Source organism: Oryzias melastigma, linkage group LG22 (assembly GCF_002922805.2).
Source record: "Oryzias melastigma strain HK-1 linkage group LG22, ASM292280v2, whole genome shotgun sequence".
NCBI lineage: Eukaryota > Metazoa > Chordata > Actinopteri > Beloniformes > Adrianichthyidae > Oryzias > Oryzias melastigma.
Window position 1 is genome coordinate 23,880,485 of NC_050533.1, and position 20,130 is coordinate 23,900,614.

The following is a 20,130-nucleotide window of genomic DNA, read 5'->3' on the forward strand; positions in this document are numbered from 1 at the left end:
TTTGAAAAAAAAACAAGTAGTGTGTTGCCTAAATACTAGCTGAACTCCAAAATAGTCAAACTCTTTAGTAAACTAAATTAGTCAAAAACGTTAGCATGTTGCCAAAATATTAGCTAAACTCCAGATTAGCATAAATAACCTTAGTAAATGCCAAATTAGCCAAAAAGCTAGGTATAAATAGGTATAAAATAAGTATAAAATATTAGTTAAACTCAACATTTTTTTTTAAATATCACACCTCATAAATATATTTAAAGTCTTGTTGCTAATCCTAAAACTTTGATAGTTTAAGACTTTCTCATTCATTTCCTATGGAGCATACTTTGCTCAATATTTCAAAAAGTACAAAATGCCAAAAAAAAAAAAAAAACGTATGGAAGGGGGAGGGAAAATCGCTGTTAATGAATAGTTAAACAAGTAATAAATAGTTGTTGGTTTTACAGTAAATATTTTGGGGGCACAGATTCTGGCAAGCTGGATCAGCAGCAACCCAACAGAATCCGTTCCCCCTCTTGTTGTTTTACATAGAAAATGTGGGGAAAAAATGCGATAATCATCGATTATTATTTATTGAGGGCCACAAAAAGTCCTCCTGCGGGCCGCCATTGGCTGAGAACCCCGCGTTGGATGCTGGGATGCAGCCTCACAAACGCCTGACGTTTTCTGCTGCCACGCCTCTCCATCGTCTCCCAGCAGTTGGAGATGAAGCCGCTCATTAGTGATGGAAAGGACGCGCTCTCCTCCCCCGTCTCTTCCTATCCCGTCTAAACTCTCATCCTTCATCACTGCTTTATCATTGGGGAGGGACGGAGATCAAAGATGGAAAGATGACAGACAAAGAGGCAGAAAAGGAGAGAAGGAGCTGCTTTAGGGCTTTTTCAAAATTTCACCCTCAGGGCAGAACTTTCACTGCAGAGAAAAACAGAGAACAGCAGCCAGAAGGAGAGTGTGGTGGGGTGGGGGTGGGGGGGTACCTGCCCGCAGGTTAAACTGTCCTTCCTACTTGAGGAAAGTCAGAACCAGGAGAACCGAGGCTTAGCAGGCGAGTCACTTCAACCAAACGAGCCGTTTGCAGCCAGAAGACGGCCGCCATTATCCTGCACATGCACGCCCACGTGCACACGCAGGGGAAGACGGGTAGACAGTCCAGCATTAAAGCAAACTATGAGAGATGCTTTTTTTTCTGCCCTCAGGAAATGTTTCCTTCTGCGCCCCCCGGCCTCCCCACAGACGCTGTTAGAGCAAATTTAAAGCCAGCAGCACGTTCAGGCTGGCATCAGCAGATGGAGATTCCACCACTTCCTCATTTCAGGAACATGTTCTGAGAAGGCGGAGCAGGAAGCTCCAAAACTCAGACGGAAATGGGTTTTCTAGGGGGAGGCAAATCCAGTCCTGTAAAATCTGCAAAACGAGAGAAAGAAAAGAAGAAGACGGAAAAGGAGGAGAATGAAAAAAAGTATTTAGGTGACTAAAAGAAAAGAATCATTTTGAACTTTATCCTCTCAAAGTTTAAAAAAATGGTTTAGGATTATGCGCTTGTTTAGTGGTATTTTTCCAGCTTTGAATAAATATTTCTATTGTTTTCAGCTATTAATTTCAGCATCTTCAGTGGCCAAATTCAGTTTACAGCATTCACACTAGCATTATCACAGGTGATGCTATATATCTTCTTCTTCACCATTCGGCTTATCCCTTTCGGGGTCGCCACAGCGATTATGTTAAAAAGTTACAGTTTTAATGTTTTAAAAATGTAGTTTTAGAGTGTTGAATAAATGTTTATCCTGTTCAGCCCGTGACCTAAGGTGTGTCAATGTCAAGGTGTTCTAACGAAATCAAAATGTTCTAACATCATGATAGAATGCCCTGGCAAGAAACAAACATCTTGTGGCTTCTAACTGGGTATAGACTTTGCTCATTAAATGTCACTGATGAAAACAATGGAGGAAATGTATAATTTCTATCACAGCTACACAATGAAGCAAACACAAAGCTTTGCAGCAGAAATTTTTGGAGGTTCAGGTTCCAGGATTATAGAGGTCAACGGATTTCAACTCACAAGCGGCTGTGTAAAAATGAGGAAGAGTGGTCTGAGGATGAAGGTGACATCTCTAATAGGCTCCACCCCCATGACCTCAAAGAAAAGCAGTAAAACGCTGCATCAGCGAAATCTGTTGCAGCATTAAGCCCTCGGGTCAGAGTGGACCCAGATAGGAAGAACTGCAGAACTCTTCTGGATCGGTTCCAGCTTGTAAGGTAGGGGTGTCAAACTCAATCACACAACAGGCCAAAATCCAAAACGCACATCAGGTCGCGGGCCGAACAGGATAAACATTTACTGAACACTCTAAAACCTACATTTTTAACACTTTTAAACAGTAACTTTTTAACATAATTACAGTATTACCTATATATATAACATTACCTGTGATAATGCTAGTGTGAATGCTGTAAGATGAATTTGGCAGCTGAAGATCCTAGAGCTGATAGCTGAAATCACTAAAGCTGATAGCTGAAAACGGTGAAGCTAATAGCTGAAAATGCTTAAGCTGATAGCTGAAAACACTGAAGGTGAAAGCTGAAAACACTGAAGCTGATAGGTGAAAGCACGGAAGCCGATAGCCAGCTATAATATCAGCTAAATGTCAAATTAGCCTAAAAAAAAAGAAAACAAAAAAAACCTAGGTTAGCCAAAGCAGCTAGTAAAAATAGCTAAAAAAAAACGCTAAGATTAAAAATATCCTAAAAAACTGAAAAAAGCCTAAATTTGCCAAAACAGCTAGCATGTAGCTGAAATTTTAGCTAAACTCCAAAATAGCCTAAAAAATTATAGTAAATGCCAAAATAGTCCAAGGAGTTAGCAGAATGGCAATTTTAAAAACTGTAACGTTTTAACATAATTATAAACAATAAAAAGGCAGGAATATTATTCCAGAATAAATCAACTTAAAATAACTTTTAATATTTTACTCTCCTTAAAAATAGTTAGAAAAGTTAGAAATAAGCACAAGATAACATCTGGTAATTAATAGCAATGACATAAAATGATCTGGAGGGCCGAATAGAATTCCCCAGAGGGCCGGATCCGGCCCCCGGGCCTGGACTTTGACTCATGTGCCGTAAGGTGTTTGTCCTCTTCAAAGCTGAGAGGTCTGAGCGTGTGTCAGCGTGGATGCAGGTGGACTGAGGGCTTTCTTTGGTAAATCATGGACTCCGTGCTCAGGATGACACTACAGCGTTCCCGGCGTGGAAACAACCAGAAACTCCTCTGCAGCCGCTTGGACATGAGGAGACTTTCAGAGCTCTGTGCTTCATCTCTGCTGCCTCTCCACTTAGCTGAGATTCAGCCATAAGAGTTTGAGTCAAGGACAGCAGAGGACGGCGTGTCGCAGAGAGAAACCAGGGAGGAAGAAACGATGACATGAAGGGTCAGGAAAAGGGAGGAGCACAATCTGTAAAAGCCCGTAAATATCAATGATGGCTTCACTATGAAGGAAAGCTGTAAGAACAACAACAAAATAGTGAAATTAAGTAAACACAACTTCAGAAGTCTATAAATAAACCTGATCCTCTTGGTGTGGGAGGGGTGGAGTCACCACTGCAGCATCAGCTAATTGATAAAATAACGCCTGTTTCATATCAGAGCTTCATTTGTTGTCAGTGTTTCCAAAAAAGAAGGTGAGAAAATAGGTAAAAATTGGTTGAAATATTTTCACTTTGTAGGGAGGAAACAACGTGCTAAACCAAAAAGAAAAGAGAGAGAGTGTGTGTGCAATCTTTGAGAGAAATACGTTTTTTTAACCAACAACCTTTAAAAGTTTCCCTCTTCTTCAAAAGCATAACAAAGTGATCTGGAGGGTTGTGGGTTCCAATCCCAAACCTTACAGTGCATCCTTGGGAAAGTCGTTGCATTAAGATAAATTAGCAACAACAAAAGATGCATCGATCTTTGACTGATGGAATGAGGAGTAAACGTTTCTGACGGGCCAGAAGGAAATGAGAGAAGGAGGAGACCTGGGAGGTGTGGTCTGCCTTTCAGGACTCCCTCTGTCTCAAACAGGCTGACATTCAGTGAGGCGAGGAGGTGTCGACACCGAGGGAATACAGGGAGCAGACAGTAATTAGGAAGCAGCCTACTGTACTGCACACACACACACACACAATCAATGTAATTCAGCACAGGTCCCAGTGCCCCGATGGTGCAGAGTACAAACCCATGAATACACACACAGAACGCCTGAGGATCATAAGCTCTGCACACACACTCTCTCTCACACACACACACACACACACACACACACTGGGGTACAGTAATTAAGTTGCAGGCTGCTGTGTGGGGGGAGCTGGACAGCCGCAGTGGGGGTGTTCCTGGACCAGCAGCAGTTAGGATTAACAGGAGTTCACCTGCCACAGCTGAGCGCCCTCTGCTCGCTCACATCTTTCTTTCTCGCCTTTCCTCACGTGTCGCAGCAGCTCCGCTAACACGAGGACTGGACCGGGCTTTCTGGGGTCCATTCGGTTAATGAGGCACTGACCTCCATTTAGGCAGAGACAATCGGTGGATCCAGAACCGGCGGGACACTCGACGGGTCTTTTAATAAACAGTAGTAAAGCGTCCAGATGGATCTTCTGGACTGTCAGCAGAACCACTTCCTGATCATCAGGGAATCGACTGAAAGTTCACTTTCAGATGCAAGAAAACATTCACACATAAGTTCAGGACCGTGAGGTTTACAGCGCCACCTGTTGGTCAGAACTCAAGCTAAAGAATCTCAGAATCAGCATCATTACCGGACGCTGATACCTGATCTCCCTCAGTACCAGACGTGAACCAGTGCCAGGTCAGGGTACCAATATTGGGTTAGGGTACCAATTTATGGAACTGGTACGGCCGCGATACCGGATACGGTACCAGCCCTGACCCGATGCCAGAAGCGGTACCCAAGGTGAACTGGGCCCGGACATGGTACCGGACGTTTCCCAAAACTTGGTTAGAGTTAGGGTCCCAATATTGGGTTAGGGTACCGGTACCGGTTTAGGGACCAGATGCGGTACTGGACTTGACCCTGTACCCAAAGTGAACCAGCCCTGGACGTGGTACTGGTACCGGCCCCGATACCAGATGCGGACCAGGCCTGACTTGGTACCAAACACGGCACACAACATGAACTGTGCCCGGACATGGTATCGAACATTTACTGTTACCGGTTTGGGGTTAGGATACCGGTACCGGCTCAATACCAGATGTGGTCCCAGATGGGATACCCGACTTGACTCGGTACCAGATGTGGTACCTGACGCGACCAAGACGTGGTACCAGGCGTGAACCAGTGCCTGGTACCAATTTTGGGTTAGGGCCACTGGTACTGGTTTAGGGTACTGATACTGGTTTAGGGTACTGGTACAGCCCGCAATACTGGATATGGTATCAGATTTGGTAACGGACCTGACATGGTACCAGACGTGAGCCGGGCCCGGACGAGGTACCAGACGCGAATTGGTGCTGGGTTGAAAAGTTAAAGAATGTTGTTGTGTTCACTGAATGTCTCTCATACCCCTGATGTAAATAACTTGAACATGTCTTTTCTGAAAATGCACGCCAGCACTTTTCTACCACTTACTCATCATTTAGTAAACCTGTGTATTAGACAATCTGTATTTCCTGCCATGTGGAAAACAGCCCTTATCCACCCTGTCTTCAAGTTGCAAATTTGAAGACAGGGTGGATAAGTTCAACCCCACTGATGTTTCCAACTACCGCCCAATCGCAATTCTTCCAATATTTTCCAAATTATTGGAAAAAATATTACATAAACAACTAATCATGTACCTTGAAAACAATCATCTGCTTAGTGACTTCCAGCATGGCTTTCGTCCTTCTCGTTCAACCCAGACAGCACTGCTGCTTTTTACAGAGCAGATTCGTGCATCTTTAAACAAAGGCCATGTAACAGGAGTCATATTCATAGATTTTCGCAAAGCTTTTGACACAGTTAATCACCAAATTTTATTAAACAAACTCAGTTCTTTTCATTTCTCCTTCTCAGCAGTAAACATGCTTGCATCCTATTTAAATAGAAGATCTCAGACTGTAAAAATTGGCTCGGCAACATCACCGACGCTGGAGTGTGACATGGGCGTTCCACAAGGCAGCATTCTGGGTCCTTTACTTTTTGTTTTGTACATAAACCAACTGCTCACTGTACTTCAATTTTCCAGCTCGCTCCTATATGCTGATGACACTGCTATTTTCCTGTCTGGTCCAAACACTGACATGATTAATGACGGACTCAACACAGATCTGCAGCATTTACATGACTGGCTAAATGAAAATCATCTGACACTCAACCCTAAGAAAACTGAATGTATGTACTTTTATTCATCATGCAGACAGTTATCTCTTGCCACCTACATCACCTTTTCTGGCCACAAACTCTCAGTTGTCTCTAACTATAAGTACTTAGGTGTTACTCTCGATTCTCACCTTACCTTTACTAACCATGTCCAAAACCTAACTAGAAAACTGAAGCAAAAACTATATGTCTACAGCAATATCAGACCCTATCTATCTCTTTCAGTTTTCAATATCTACCTTCATGCAATCATTATGTCTTCTATTTCATATTGTCTACCTGTTTGGTCACTCACAACCAATGAACTTCTACATTCAACAGCAAGACTTTACAACAGAGCCTACAAGATTCACCACAGGCTCCCCGGATGGACTCACCACTGCATAGCACTCTCACACTCCAACGCTCTAACATTCCAAGACTTCTCATTAAACAATGGACTCAGACTGTATCACCACATTTTAAATGGACATACTGCTGCAGCACTTACGGCAATGAACCCAAAACTCAGGTCTGAACATTCCACCAGATCCTGCACGGATGGACTTCTGCCTTTACCTGCTTTTCAAAACTCTTACGGACAGAAATCCTTTTTTTTTGTTTTTACTAAAGCTTGGAACAACCTCCCCCAAGACATCAAGGCAGCAACCACAAAAATTCAATTCAAAAAGAAATGTGCAGATCACTTAAAAGATATTTACACTTGTAATCACTGATGTGGCTGTTGACCCCCCTTCATGTAAAATCTGTGTTTTGTCTTTGAGTGTGTGATTGTTGCCTTCTGTCTTGTTGCGTATACTGTATGGTGTTTTTATGTTCTGTAGAGCAGGAACCCGCTGAAAACCAGTTTTGAACTGAGTCAGGCCCGATTGTTTTAATCTTTTCCTGTTTAATAAATATGATTGATTGATTGAATGTTAAAGATTATGTGTTTAAATGTCACCAGCGACGCCTCGGGTGTTAAAGGGTTGAAAGGCACTGAATAAATAAAAGAATTCCTCTAGAGCAGGGGTCTCAAACTCAATTCAGCCGAGGGCCGCTGGAGGCGGAGTCTGGGTGAGGTTGGGCCGCATCAGGATTTCCACAAGAAAAACACTGCTAAAACATTCCAGTGTTCTCAGATATCTTTATTTTTAACACTAAATAATGAATAAATAATGAACGTCGTGTATAGATATTTGTGTGTTGATTTATATATATATATATAAAATAAGGGTAGTTATGTCTGTTTGTGAATTAGTTTATATCGAAGATTAAACTTAAGATATATTGCTAGGGGGTAGAATTGAAAAAGTTTTTTAAACTTCTTCCTACTCCATTTCGAACTACATAATTGAGGTGTAATGTATTTATTTATAATTTATATAAAATTTTCTGTTGCTTTCTTGGTTTTTTTCACCATGTGCTTTGTATGTGTTGTTCAAAATAAAAAAAAAACAAACTAATAAAATAAATAAATACATTAAAAGATAAATAAAAAACAAATAAATTAGTAATAAATAAATAAAATAATAATAAAGACCATACAACAAATACATTACTGAAGAAACCACATATTGACTGACTAGAGAAAACTCATTATTTTTATTCAGTTTCAAATATCTGTATTAACAGATCCTCCTTCAGAGTGAGAGGAGTCCCGGTAATGAGAAAATCTTTGAAGGATTTCATTTTTGTAGATTTTTGTAGAACTCCTCACAGTAATTAAATTGGATCTGTGTCTTCCATTCATTGGAGGTGTGGGGTGCTCGCGCGCCGGCTGTATCAGCGCGCATTCGGGGGGGCTGCTTTCTATGGGGGTTCTATGCAAATGCGCGTAGCAGAATATCGGACTTCTACTCGCGTTTACATGGGCTGGAATGCGCACCGACACAGCCAGTGTGTGAACCTTAAAATTCCCAGACACGCCCATGCAGGTGCGAGTCAAGCTCAGAATCACATGTTTGACAGGCGGGAGCAGCGGATCGCCACGCGGTGAAAGAGGGCGGGCTACAGGTATGAGGCTCGGAGCTCGAGGAGCTCTGATTCAATAGGAACAGTCAGTACGTCAAAAAACGCATTCCTCGACATATTCTGTGTGTTCATTCTAAGACAGACATCCACAGACAGAGCTGGTAGCTCGTCTTACACGCAGCGACAGAAACACATTTTTTGACAAGCCGCGAGCAGCAAATTCCCCGCACGGGGCACGCGAATTTATCACGTGAATCGCGTTTGGTGCTTCATGGCTCCTCCTCCGCCCAGCTGATTGGAGGAAGGAATGAATGATAGACAGAGGCACTGGACAGCCCGCCGATGTCCCGCCTCCAGAGTCATATACCTCACTGTGATTCGTTCATTGGTTCGTTTAGCTCTGAACACAGCAACGTTCATTCATATCAGCCTTGCGGGCCGCACTAACAGTAATCTTTCACATGAAGACGGGGGCCGCAAATCATCATCCTGCCGGCCGCAGATGGCCCGCTGGCTGCGAGTTTGAGACCCCAACAAGATGAACCGTTTCAGCACCGTCTGAACGGACAGCTCCGCTGTGGCTACAAAGAGGGAAAAGGAGAAAACCTGGACATTCTGAATGTTTTATGTCGACTCTTACAAGGCAGAAAATTCAATGAGATTAGTCGTCACTTTGGATAAGTGTTGTACTTGAACCAGTAATCTGTCAAATAAATTAAAGTTATTAGCAAATCAAATGTCCACCACACAAATCCACCATAAAACAAGCTGATGTAATCGAATGAAACCTTTTCCAACAACAGTCTATCCTGAAGGTGATCTGCAACAAATTCAGATATTATAACTTATTGTACAATTTAAAAAAATAATTAAAAATAAAAATTAATAAATAAACTTCTGCCTGAGGTCTAGAATGAGTCAATCTCCTGAAGAAGAACAACCTCTGTGGCCTGCTCTGAACACCCATGATGCTTCATTTCAAAACAACCAAGCTAGAGACTGAATTTTTTTTTTTGCTTTTACTTTACATTACTCATATTTTGATCTGTAGTTGAACATAGCTGGTGTTGATGTGTTTTCATTTAATTTGTTTATTTATGTTTATCTTGTCCAGTCCAGGAGCCGAGCAAACAGAAAAGGCTGCATTCACACCGGGCCCGGAAATGTGCATTTGAGTGACCGCGTTCAATGAAGAGTCTGTGTAAACGCGTGTATATGTGGGTGTCTGGGTTGTTCCTTGCTTCCACACATTGCTATGCAATTTTTAAAGTCACTCTGCATATAGAAAGTGTTGTTTTGGAGGTGTTTGTTTGGTTTCTCAGTGCAGGCTGACTGTGGCTCCTCCCAGCTGATCTCCACCGTCTCCACAGCCGTCTGCATTCAGCTGGATGAGCGTGCTCCCTATTCAAGTTGAGGTCTTTCTTTGCAGAGGGTGAGCAGGATATTGTAGAAAAGCGAACAGGGATTTTTTTTTTTTTTTAAGTAAAGTGGAGTAAAAGACATTTGGAAAGTCAAGGGTTAGCTCTTGGAAGTCTCCAGCTCTGGACTCCGTTCTGGAACATCGGGAGCCGCAGTTTCAGGTTGGCTCTTTGATGGTGTGAGGAGATCGTTTCCATCTGCTCTCTTCAGACAAACGCTCTTCAGCGCAACGCTGAGAGGACGCTTAACAACTCCACTGTAATAAGATGCACATTATTACTCCATCGAGGACACACGAGAGCTGGGACAAGGAGGGCAGAGTGACATGATGACAAAATGAGTCAAGAGGACCTTCTGGAGATAATAGCCCTGATTATGGACCTGGGAGCTCGGCTTGTTAGGGACTTGGACATGGAGGCGACTGCACAAAGAATTCCGTGATCAACTGGTGATTTACTGGTTCTTCTGATTCAGAGAAGGCTGTCCAAATGTGAAATTGACTGTGAGATCCAACTGAAGGACCAAGAGATTCGGGACAATTCCATAATCCAACTTTGTGGGAACAAGATCCGTCATGACTGCAGATCAGAGCAGAAGGAAGGTCCAGAACGGACGACTGGTCGAGGGGCCCCTGGTCAAGATGGCCCCAGAAAAAATCTCAAGCCGGAAGGGGAAATTTTGCAACTTTAGCCGGTTGCGTAAGCGGAAATTACCTAAACTTTAGGAAACCCTTTCAAAAAGGAAATATTAATTTTTCACAACTATCAGCTTTTAAATGCGAATAAACTGTAACTGTCTAGCAGTTTAGTGTGAAAGACGACCTTCAAAAGTGACAGAGAAGGTTAATCGTTTATTTAATTTCTTTATGTTACAGGTACATAAAGCTAACCTAACTGTCCATCACAGATCCAAGCCACACCTTTGTAGGATTTTTCAAATCTGGGCTGAGAATGGAGTCAGCTTCCATCTGCCCTGTTTGGTTACCCTTAAAGCTGCAACGGGTGGACTGATGTCAAATTACACCCTATGGACTCTTTTAAGGCAAAAGGAGAAATAATGCAGGAAAGGTGCGTCTCCTGCTGCAGCTGTTTTGACGTTTCTCAGTTTGCTGGGGAAGTGATGAGGCTGCAGAAGCGCAGTGACACACACGCCGCTGTCACTGCAGCCATAATTGTGATGTTAATGAATATAATTATGAGGGGAAAAACAATCACTTAAATTAAGTACCTCATTAAAGAAAGCTTGGATAAAGTGACAAATGAAAACTTGAAGCCGTGTGTCTTCATCATCCAGCTTCTGTTTTCCTTCCGTGCAGGTCTCTCGCTGCTTCCTCCCGGTTTTCCTGATGCGTGTTTCCCGTCACAGTTTGGCGTGCGCCTCCTCCATTCCTGCTCCGTGACTCTGATGTCTGAGGCTCTGCAATCACCCGCAGACACGCGCGCACGGCCACATACGCTTTTGTGCAGATAGCGGAGTGTGACTTTGACTAATGTGATGCTGGTTCAGACACGTTGGCAATAATCGATTATCATCGCCGCTCCACAGAAGGAGAGCGCACAAACAGTCTCGTGCGTGTGCACAGCCTCTGCAGCTGCCATGAAATCATGGAAATGGAGAAAGAAAAAGTTTAGAAAGCAGGAAAAATGAAAGAATTGATAGAGGAGTGTACATTGTGAGAAACAGAGTTTACGTGTCCTCTGAGTTCTACTGTCCTTCATCAGATCAGATGTCTATCACTTTGTATTAAAACAAATCTGCTGAGGAGGAGATGCAGCTGCAGCTTTCATCACTTCCCTTTGTTTTAAATTAAAAATGGACTTTTCTGTCCATAAATGTTTTAGGTGTTTGAGTGCATATAGGTGTCTCATCGATCGCACAATAAGAAACACACAAATGACTGAGAATTGATGCAGATGTTTGATAGTGCAATCATGTAATGTTATGTATTTGTGAGTGTAACTTTGTGGGTTTTTGTAATTGTTTCTGTATGTTTGTGTATGCAAGTATAAAAGTTTGTGTGAACATTCTTTTGCATGTGTGTGTCTGTATATGTGTGTTGGGCAGGGGTGTCAAACTCAATCGCAAAGAAGGGGAAATTCCAAAACACACCTGAGGTCACGGGCTGAACAGGATAAACATTACTGAACACTCTAAAACTAAAACTTTTAAAACTTTAAAAATGTAACTTTGTAACATTATTATGAACTACCTGTGATAATGATAGTGTGAATGTTTTTATGAGTTTATCTTTTTGTGAGAGCTTCTTTTATTTGGAAAATAAGTTATTTGAGGTTCTGTTAAAAGAAAAAAACAAATTAAAATATAAGAAAAAAAAATCAGCTTTTGAAAGATGTTAGATTATTTTTATATGTTTGCTTTTGTTTGTGCCAAAAATTAACAAAACAAAAATTAGCTAAACTCCAAAACATCCTAAATAACTTAAAAAAACTAAATTGGCCAAAACAGCTAGCATTTAAATGAAATATTAGCTAAACTTCAAAACAGCCTAAAAAAAGCCTAAATTAGCAAAAAAAAGTAGCATGTAGCTGAAATATAATAATATGTAAATTCTAAAATAGCACAAAAAATGAAGAAAAACCAAAATTAGCCAAAACAGCTAGCATGTAAATATTAGTTAAACTCCAAAATAGCCTAAAAAAATCTTAGTAAATGCCAAAATAGTTCAAAAATCTATCAGAATGCCAATTTTTCTAACTTTATAACTGTTAATTTTTTACATAAATATGAATAATACAAAGGCAGGAATATTATTCCAGAATAAATCAACTTAAACCTTAAATCATTGTCAGTATTTTACTCTCCATAAAAATATATTTTGTCAAAATTATTCAAGTTAGAAAAAAGCGCAAGATAACATTGGGTCATTAATAACAATAAAATAAAAGGATCTGGAGGGCCGGGTAGAATTACCCGGAGGGCCGGATCTGGCCCCCCGGGCCTTGACTTTGACACGTGTGGTTTAAGGTCGTCTCAAACCTGCTAGATGTCTCTGACCCAGAGCCGAACCCCCAAAAATTTCTGACTATTTTATGCTCATTCAATGACAATTAATCTTTCAATCACATTTTCCAGATCTCTCCTTATTGAAATGACAGGAACCTGACAGACAGTCCTCAGACTTTGTCATAAAATGACCCGCTGGTGTGTCTGAGCTGCTAAACGAAAACACTGAACTAAAATCTGCCATCAGGAGTATTTTCCAAAGTTAATGTTAGTTAAGAAGTAAAGTTCTAAGTACCGCTCTGCACAGAAAAGTGTCTGGAATATTATGATGAAAGGAGAGTGAAATGAAGGATCGACCTCCACCTCCCCAAACAGAAAAATGATGATGAAGAAGCTTTGATTCAGCAGAGACCAAACATGCAGTTACTTCAAAAACAGACTCTTCTGCTGGGCTTCCTCTTCAAAGTCAGTTGGCTCTCGTGTTAAACAACAGAGAAATCAAGCAGGAAGTGTGATGATCAAACAGATTGAGTGGCAGGCAGACGGCGACAAATTAATCAGTGTCTTCAGGGAGCAACGGCGTTCAATGAAGTTTCTTCGTTTATCGCCTCAAAGCATCTTCTCTGAGTTCATGTACAACAGACGATCTGTGGTTTCCAAACAACAGATGCTTCAAGCTGAGCAGCAGATTGTCTTTGAACAGAGAAAAGAGGAACCGGGATGGAGCTTAAGGAGAGGTGGGAGGCATGCGAACAGGCAGGGGACGGAGGAAGTTATGATGGAGAAACGAGAGTGGAGAAGAGTTTGGAGTAAATGAAGAGAAAACGGAAAGAAGCATGCAGGACGGTGAGGGGTCAAACACGATGAAAAAACAGGAGAAACAAACCAAATGACCTCATACGGAGGTTTTCTGATCCTACTGAGAAGATCTTTGGTTTTTCCAGGTGTTTTTCTTGAGGACTTGTAAGCACCATGCCCCATTTCCACTTTTACCCAACAGCCTCTGCTGAGACACCAGAAGGTCGTCCTGCACAAAACCGGTCTGTCTGTCTGTTTGTTAGGGAGGGGTCGCTGGCATCATCCAGTGTGCCTCGTTGGAGGGGGTCCCCAGGATGCCCCTCTTCCAGAGGCATCCGTGATGCTGTTGTGTGAGGACGCTCCTCTTCCTCCCCATTGACCCCCGAACACCAGTGTTTTCAACACATTCTCACTCCCTCCGCATCACTTTTTGACGTTTTGGGTATCCCCAACACATCGTTTTTTGATGTGCTGGCTGTTCCCATTACATCACGGTTTCCTGACCTCCAAGCCGCAAACCAGAACCGGTCCAGTACCGCGACACGTAGTGCACTGGTACCCAAACCCTGTATCCTGTTTAGAATTACAAACCCCCTTGAAGACTACAAATTCCATTTAAGACCACAAATAAAATTTAGGACTACGAGATCCCCTGAAGAACTACAAGTCCCCATTTAATAACTACAAATCCCACATTTACATTTTAATGTAAGTAATTACCGTATTTTTCGGACTATAAGTCGCACTGGAGTATAAGTCGCAGGGGCCAAAAAATGCATAATGAAGAAAAAAAAACCATACATAAGTCGCACCGGAGTATAAGTCGCATTTTTTTCAAGTAATTTATTTTACAAACTGGTTGAAAAAAACGATATTACATCATCCTGGAAGGTAAGTTATAACATTCATAAGTGAATAGAAAACAGGCTGAATATGTGTCAACACATATTCACATATTAGCATCATGAAAAAAACGAAAAGGTGTAGCATTTATATAACATAACAGTTTTATTTAACTATAGTCTCAAGAACTCATCAACTTTGTATCTTTACTGTAATTAATTGCACGCAATCTCACTCCATATCACTAAATCCCTTAAATTCTTCGTCCTCTGTGTCACGTCTGAATAACTAAAGTAAATAAAGTAATTGCATAGATCACCATAAGAGGGCACTCTAGACTTACGGTCCATATCTCATCATTAAAAATTCGTATATAAGTCGCACTGGAGTATAAGTCGCAGGGACATTCAATCTATGAAAAAAAACGCGACTTATAGTCCGGAAAATATGGTACTTTTTTTGTTTGTCTTTTTAAAGTTATAAACCAATGTTGTGCTAACAGCAACATGCAAATGTACATGACCGACTAATAGTGGCGACGCTATTGAGGAGTAGTCTCGTCCAAATTTGAAGACACTATGTTTCCATATCTCTCCGTTTGAAGGGCTAGATGTAAGGGTAGGGAGGAGTCATGGGGTGGTGGACGAACTCAGATTTGGCCAAATTGTTCACTCATTTACACAATTAATGAAATTCCAGTGGATTCTATAGCGGAGCAAAGCAGAATTAAGCCTTTATGCAACACTTTACATTAGTAGAGTCCAAAGCTGATATAAATAGCTGCTTTGGCCACTTTAAAATCCACTGGAATTATGGTGATCCTGTAAACCAGGGGTCCCCAAACTACGGCCCGCAGGCCAGATCAGGCCCACCTCAATGTTTGACCAGCTCTTTCAGCTATTTAGCTCTTTCATCTATTAAATTATTCAACTCCTGTGCTACCTTTTTCAACTATTGGAAGTTACTGGGATTTCTAGGATACTTTGGGGTTTAATATTTTAGCCACAGGCTGTTTTGGCTAAGTTAAGATTTTTTTTTTCATTTTTTTGGGGCTAATTTTTAAGATGTTTTGGTATTATTTTTTCTATGAAGATTACAGAGATGAATTATTTTAAATTTGGGTACGTGTGACTTTCTGGAAAACTGTAAATGTTTACATTTAGGCTGTGTTTGTTACACTTTTCTGTTCTTTTTCAGCCTACAAACCAACCCCACATCAAAGAAGAAAACAGTTATGTGGCCCTAACAAGAAAAAGTTTGGGGACCTCTGGTGTAAACCACGTGTCAAGGTCTGGATCTTGGGAACTTCTGACCCACCAATTATAACAAATACAACCTTTTTCAAAATGCCCAAACAACAATTTGAATAAAGAAACACTCAGAAATGTAATTTTGAGCTTAATTTTCTTTTATATATGTCCTCCACAATCAGATAAATGCTACAAGAACATGTTAAAAACACCATTTTCATTGGGGTATATCGTAAGGAAGCTTCAGTCTCTAACCAAAGCAGAGATCCTGCAGTCCTCCCACCAAGGACCAGAATGTGAATCCTCATCCTTCAGCTTCAGTCCCAACACCTCATCCACACAGAGAACTTCCTATCCTAATCCTTGCAGTCGTGAAAGAGGAACCGACCGACTGGTCAGTCGATTGCAACAGAGGAGACAATGCAACAAAGTACTCACTCGCGATCCCACAACATGAAGAAAGAACATCATGTTACTGGGAAGATGGGAAAACAAAACAATATAGATGGACTATAGATAGCTGGAGGCTAGAGCGGAAGAGGGATGGAGTGTTTCAGAGAGCAGTTAAGAGTGTTATTAAGAAATGGCTGAACTGCTAACGGAGCGTTCAGATGGCGGTGCAGCTGAATGCTTCATGGCCCGGCAAACACGAGCTTGACCGTACGCTCTCTGTTCCCCTACAGTTATCGAATTCTGTGTGTGTGTGTCTGGTTCATTCATCTTACTCTTCAGTGTCCTCTAAGTCTCCTCTGGAACATTTTAAATTGTAAAAATCCATTAAATCTATTGGTTTCAATTAGAGAGTGCAGCGGTCTGCGTGTGCGTCTGTGTGAGTCAGGGGTCTGTGTGTGTTTTATCTCTGTGTGCGTCTTTATCTTTACTGCATGAGTGTGCATGCGTGCCTGAAACTGGAAGGCTGTAAACAAGGTAATAACGGGGCTGAACGGAGCTCCTGCACATGATTCACTGCTATCAAAAGCTGTGATTGATGCAACCATCTACGATACACACACACAATAAGACGACTCTGAATGTTCAAGACCTTTGTCTTTTGATGTTTCATCAAAGCAGCTTTAAGTTTTTATTACAGAAAATGACATCAGATATTTCAAACCTAAAAGGCTTCAATCGAGAGCTTTCTTTCAAAAACAGCTCTGGGATCTAACGCTGGGATTTATTACAGCATGTGAATCCACATTTGGAGGATTAAAAAGACTGCGATGATCGATTTGGATGAATTCATATGAATATCACTCATGTGGATTGAATAAAGCATTTGCCATCATTTCAAGCTTATATTAAAGTCAAACTTTGCTAAATATTTTTACCCTTCTAGGCCTAATAACAACTGAGGAACCAGTAAATATATTTTACTGGAATTTATGTGTGTCAAAGTACAAACAGTCGACTTGATCTTTGAGGGTATTTCTCTTGTCAGTATTGGCTTTACTGCGCATCACATACTCTATTGACCTGTACGCTGTTTCCACGGCAACCAGATCTCCACCATCCACAGTCAGCAGGCTCAGAATCTGACAGGTAAAAGCTCACATCCCCCGTCCGCTCCCCAAAGTCCCGCCCGGTCCGCTCACATGTTCGGCGTGTGCTAAAGCTCCCCGGAAAGCGCCTTACTGCCCGCTTTACTCTGACATTTTGATTCACGATCAGCGGTGGGAGGAGGAGGGAAAAAAATCCTCTGAGACGAACTCGGGCCGCTTAACTAATTACCTACATATATCACCGCTGGCTCCGACAAGCCAATTACACCTGATTGGAAATACTTTACTTTGTTTAACACGCACTTTCATGTTGGTTTTAATTCATTGTCAAAGCTTCCCTTTCTGATTATTAGAGGCGTGATTGACTGCTGAGGGCTGTCCAGTGTGCAGTGCAGAAGTTAATAATGCCCCATTTGTCTGGTATGGAGGGAAAGTGGGATAAACAAATTACAGAAGCACATTAGATGTATAACCAGGTTAGTGAGGACATCAGCTCCGAGGGACAAATGGCCTTCACTAAAGTCGCTCTATGATTAATACTAGGTGATAGCAATTGATGCTTCACTTCTGAGAAATAGAACATTTTCCTCACTTGTTGGACAAAAAAAGTTTTAACATAATAATAACTGAAGTAGGTCAGGTTGGTTTCAGTCTCCTAAGGAATTCACAAAAATCTCCATTAAGTTTAAACAAAAAAAAAACCCATCAATGTCAGACTTAAATGTTCCCATTTTTAAGGCTGTATTCAGACTGGGATAGTCTGTTGGTTCAGATCAAATCCACCTGCTGGTTCAGGCTCGAGTCCTGAAGATTACTTTGGTCTGTGTTCACAGTGCCGTGACTTGCATTCTCTTCAGTCATTGGGCAGCAGTTATGAGGGCGGGTCAAAACAAAAACAGAAAGATGGGGGTGCTACAGTGCTGCGGTTTGACAGGATTTTTCACTTACTCAAAGTTTTTTTTTTGCTAATCAATTTTGAACGTCTGTATGAAGGCCATCTTCCACTTTTTTACTGCTACTTTGGTACGGCAATGCTGGGAACGCTACGGCCACGAGGTACGCTAATGAGTGTTTATGACAGATAGATTGCCCATAAAACAGTGAGAAGCAATGTGGATCACTTTAAAAGTTGTCTTCATGAGCCCAAATTCGTCAGACCACATTTGATTAAGTTGCTGTGACTCATTGTGGTGGTGTTATGGCAGGAGTGTCGAACCAAATTGCACAAGGGGCCAAAATCCAAAACACACCTTAGGTCACAGACCGAACAGGATAAACATTTATTAAACTCTCTAAAACTACATTTTAAAACTTTAAAACCATAACTTTTTAACATAATTATGTACTAGATATATAGTGTTAATGCTGTAAGCTGAATTTGGCTGCTGAAAATCCTGAAACTAATAGCTGAAATCACTGAAACTGATGGCCAGCTAAAATATTAGCTAAATGGCAAATTATCCTAAAAAAACTGAAGACAAAAAACCTTAGGGTAGCCACAAGAGATAGTACATAGCTAAACTTCAAAATATCCTAAAAAACTGAAAAAAAACTAAATTGGCCAAAACAGCTAGCATATAGCTGAAATATTAGCCAAACTCCAAAGCAGCCAAAAAAATCTTAGTAGATGCCAAAGTACTAACAATAGGGTAACGCGTGCTGCGCAATGAGACACAGAAAAGCATTTAAGGCGTTTTTTTAGTGGTGTTAGAACAAACATTCTAAAATCTAAGCAGTTGTACCAATTTTTCCTGTTTGCCAACAAGACGATTCTTGCATTACATTTGTCCGCGGCTCATCTGTTGCTTTATCCTTCATTGTTTACATCATGTGACTACTAGCTACAATGGCCGTTTTGGTTCAGTTGTTTTGGTCTCGAAGCGGATCGTATTCAGACTGAGGAATCTCAGAGCTAACCGAAGTTCAGTCCACTTGGAAACAAAAGACCCACCTCAGAAGACGGGTCCGAGAACAGTTCCTGGACCTGGACCAGAGGTTTTTTGAGCATATCCAGACTGAAACTATTTTTTCAACATTATTGGGGGAAATGAACTTCGGTTCACTGTAAGCGCTCCAAATGTGTCCCGTCTGAGTACACCCTAAAAAACACTTCTGAAGTCAGTCAAAAAAAAAAAAAGAATGTCCTTTCTGGTTTTGTGTTTATAGCAGCTGGTTGTGATGATCTGGTTTCATCTGTTGGACTGCATCTGAAGCTTTAGTCCTATGCACCTGTAGAGGGGGTTGATCTGTACTGGCGGTGTAGGTTTTTGGGTTGTTCTAACCCATGGAGGGTTGTAGAGAGGAGTGGCTGCATCTTAAGGATGCACAGGTATGTCTTGCAGCTCCCTTGATGCTCGTAAATCCACCTTATGGACGTCATGACAATGGAGCGTACCATTATCGTGTGTGTGGTAAATGTATCGTAGAGTATTCGTAAGGATAGTATAAGTTCCAAGTATATATGAGATACAGACGATGTTCTTGTATGGTGCCCTACTGTCACACTCGAATTGTTAGTAGAGCTTTAGTCACAGCCTCATGAATCTTGTGATTTTTTTTAATTAATTTAGTTTTTTGAGACAAAAATAAAAAGATCCTTTAGTTACCTCAAGCTAAAGTGTCAATCACAAACAGGCCACACCTCCTACGCACAGCCTGCCTTCCTTAGCTCCGCCCCCCACTTTTTTTGCATTTTTCAAATCTGGGCCAAGAATGGAGTCAGCCTCCAACTGTCCTGTTTGGCTACCCTTTAGAATTGTTATTTAAAGAAAATACAACACTATGATGGAGTATTAGAACTACTATGAAAGAAGTTAAATAAAAATATGAGAATACTGTCATTAAATTGTGAGTAAATGGCAGTATTTTATGAGATAAAAATAGATTTCTGTTTAAAAAGCTGTAATTTTCTATGGAAAAATTAAAGAAAACGTTTGTAAACCTGATTACTTATCCAATAGAAATGTGTTTTGATGGCAAGTTTGGCTAAAAAAATGATACAGTTTTGATAACATTTGTACGTTCTTCAACCACACAGACGTGGATGAAGAAGAA

The 20,130-nt window shown here is 41.2% G+C and overlaps 1 protein-coding gene and 1 long non-coding RNA gene across 6 annotated transcripts in view; one reads left to right on the forward strand and one right to left on the reverse strand.

The window, feature by feature from the left end:
* LOC118598012 overlaps positions 1-11,842 on the forward strand; it is a 16,025-nt gene extending 4,183 nt beyond the window's left edge. Inside the window, exon 3 of the long non-coding RNA XR_004947054.1 lies at positions 11,038-11,842. This is a non-coding gene — a long non-coding RNA (uncharacterized LOC118598012). The remainder of the gene's footprint in view (positions 1-11,037) is intronic.
* The window catches only part of LOC112151794 (neuronal PAS domain-containing protein 3), a 263,302-nt gene that overhangs the window by 104,703 nt on the left and 138,469 nt on the right, over positions 1-20,130 (reverse strand). The window lies entirely within an intron of this gene.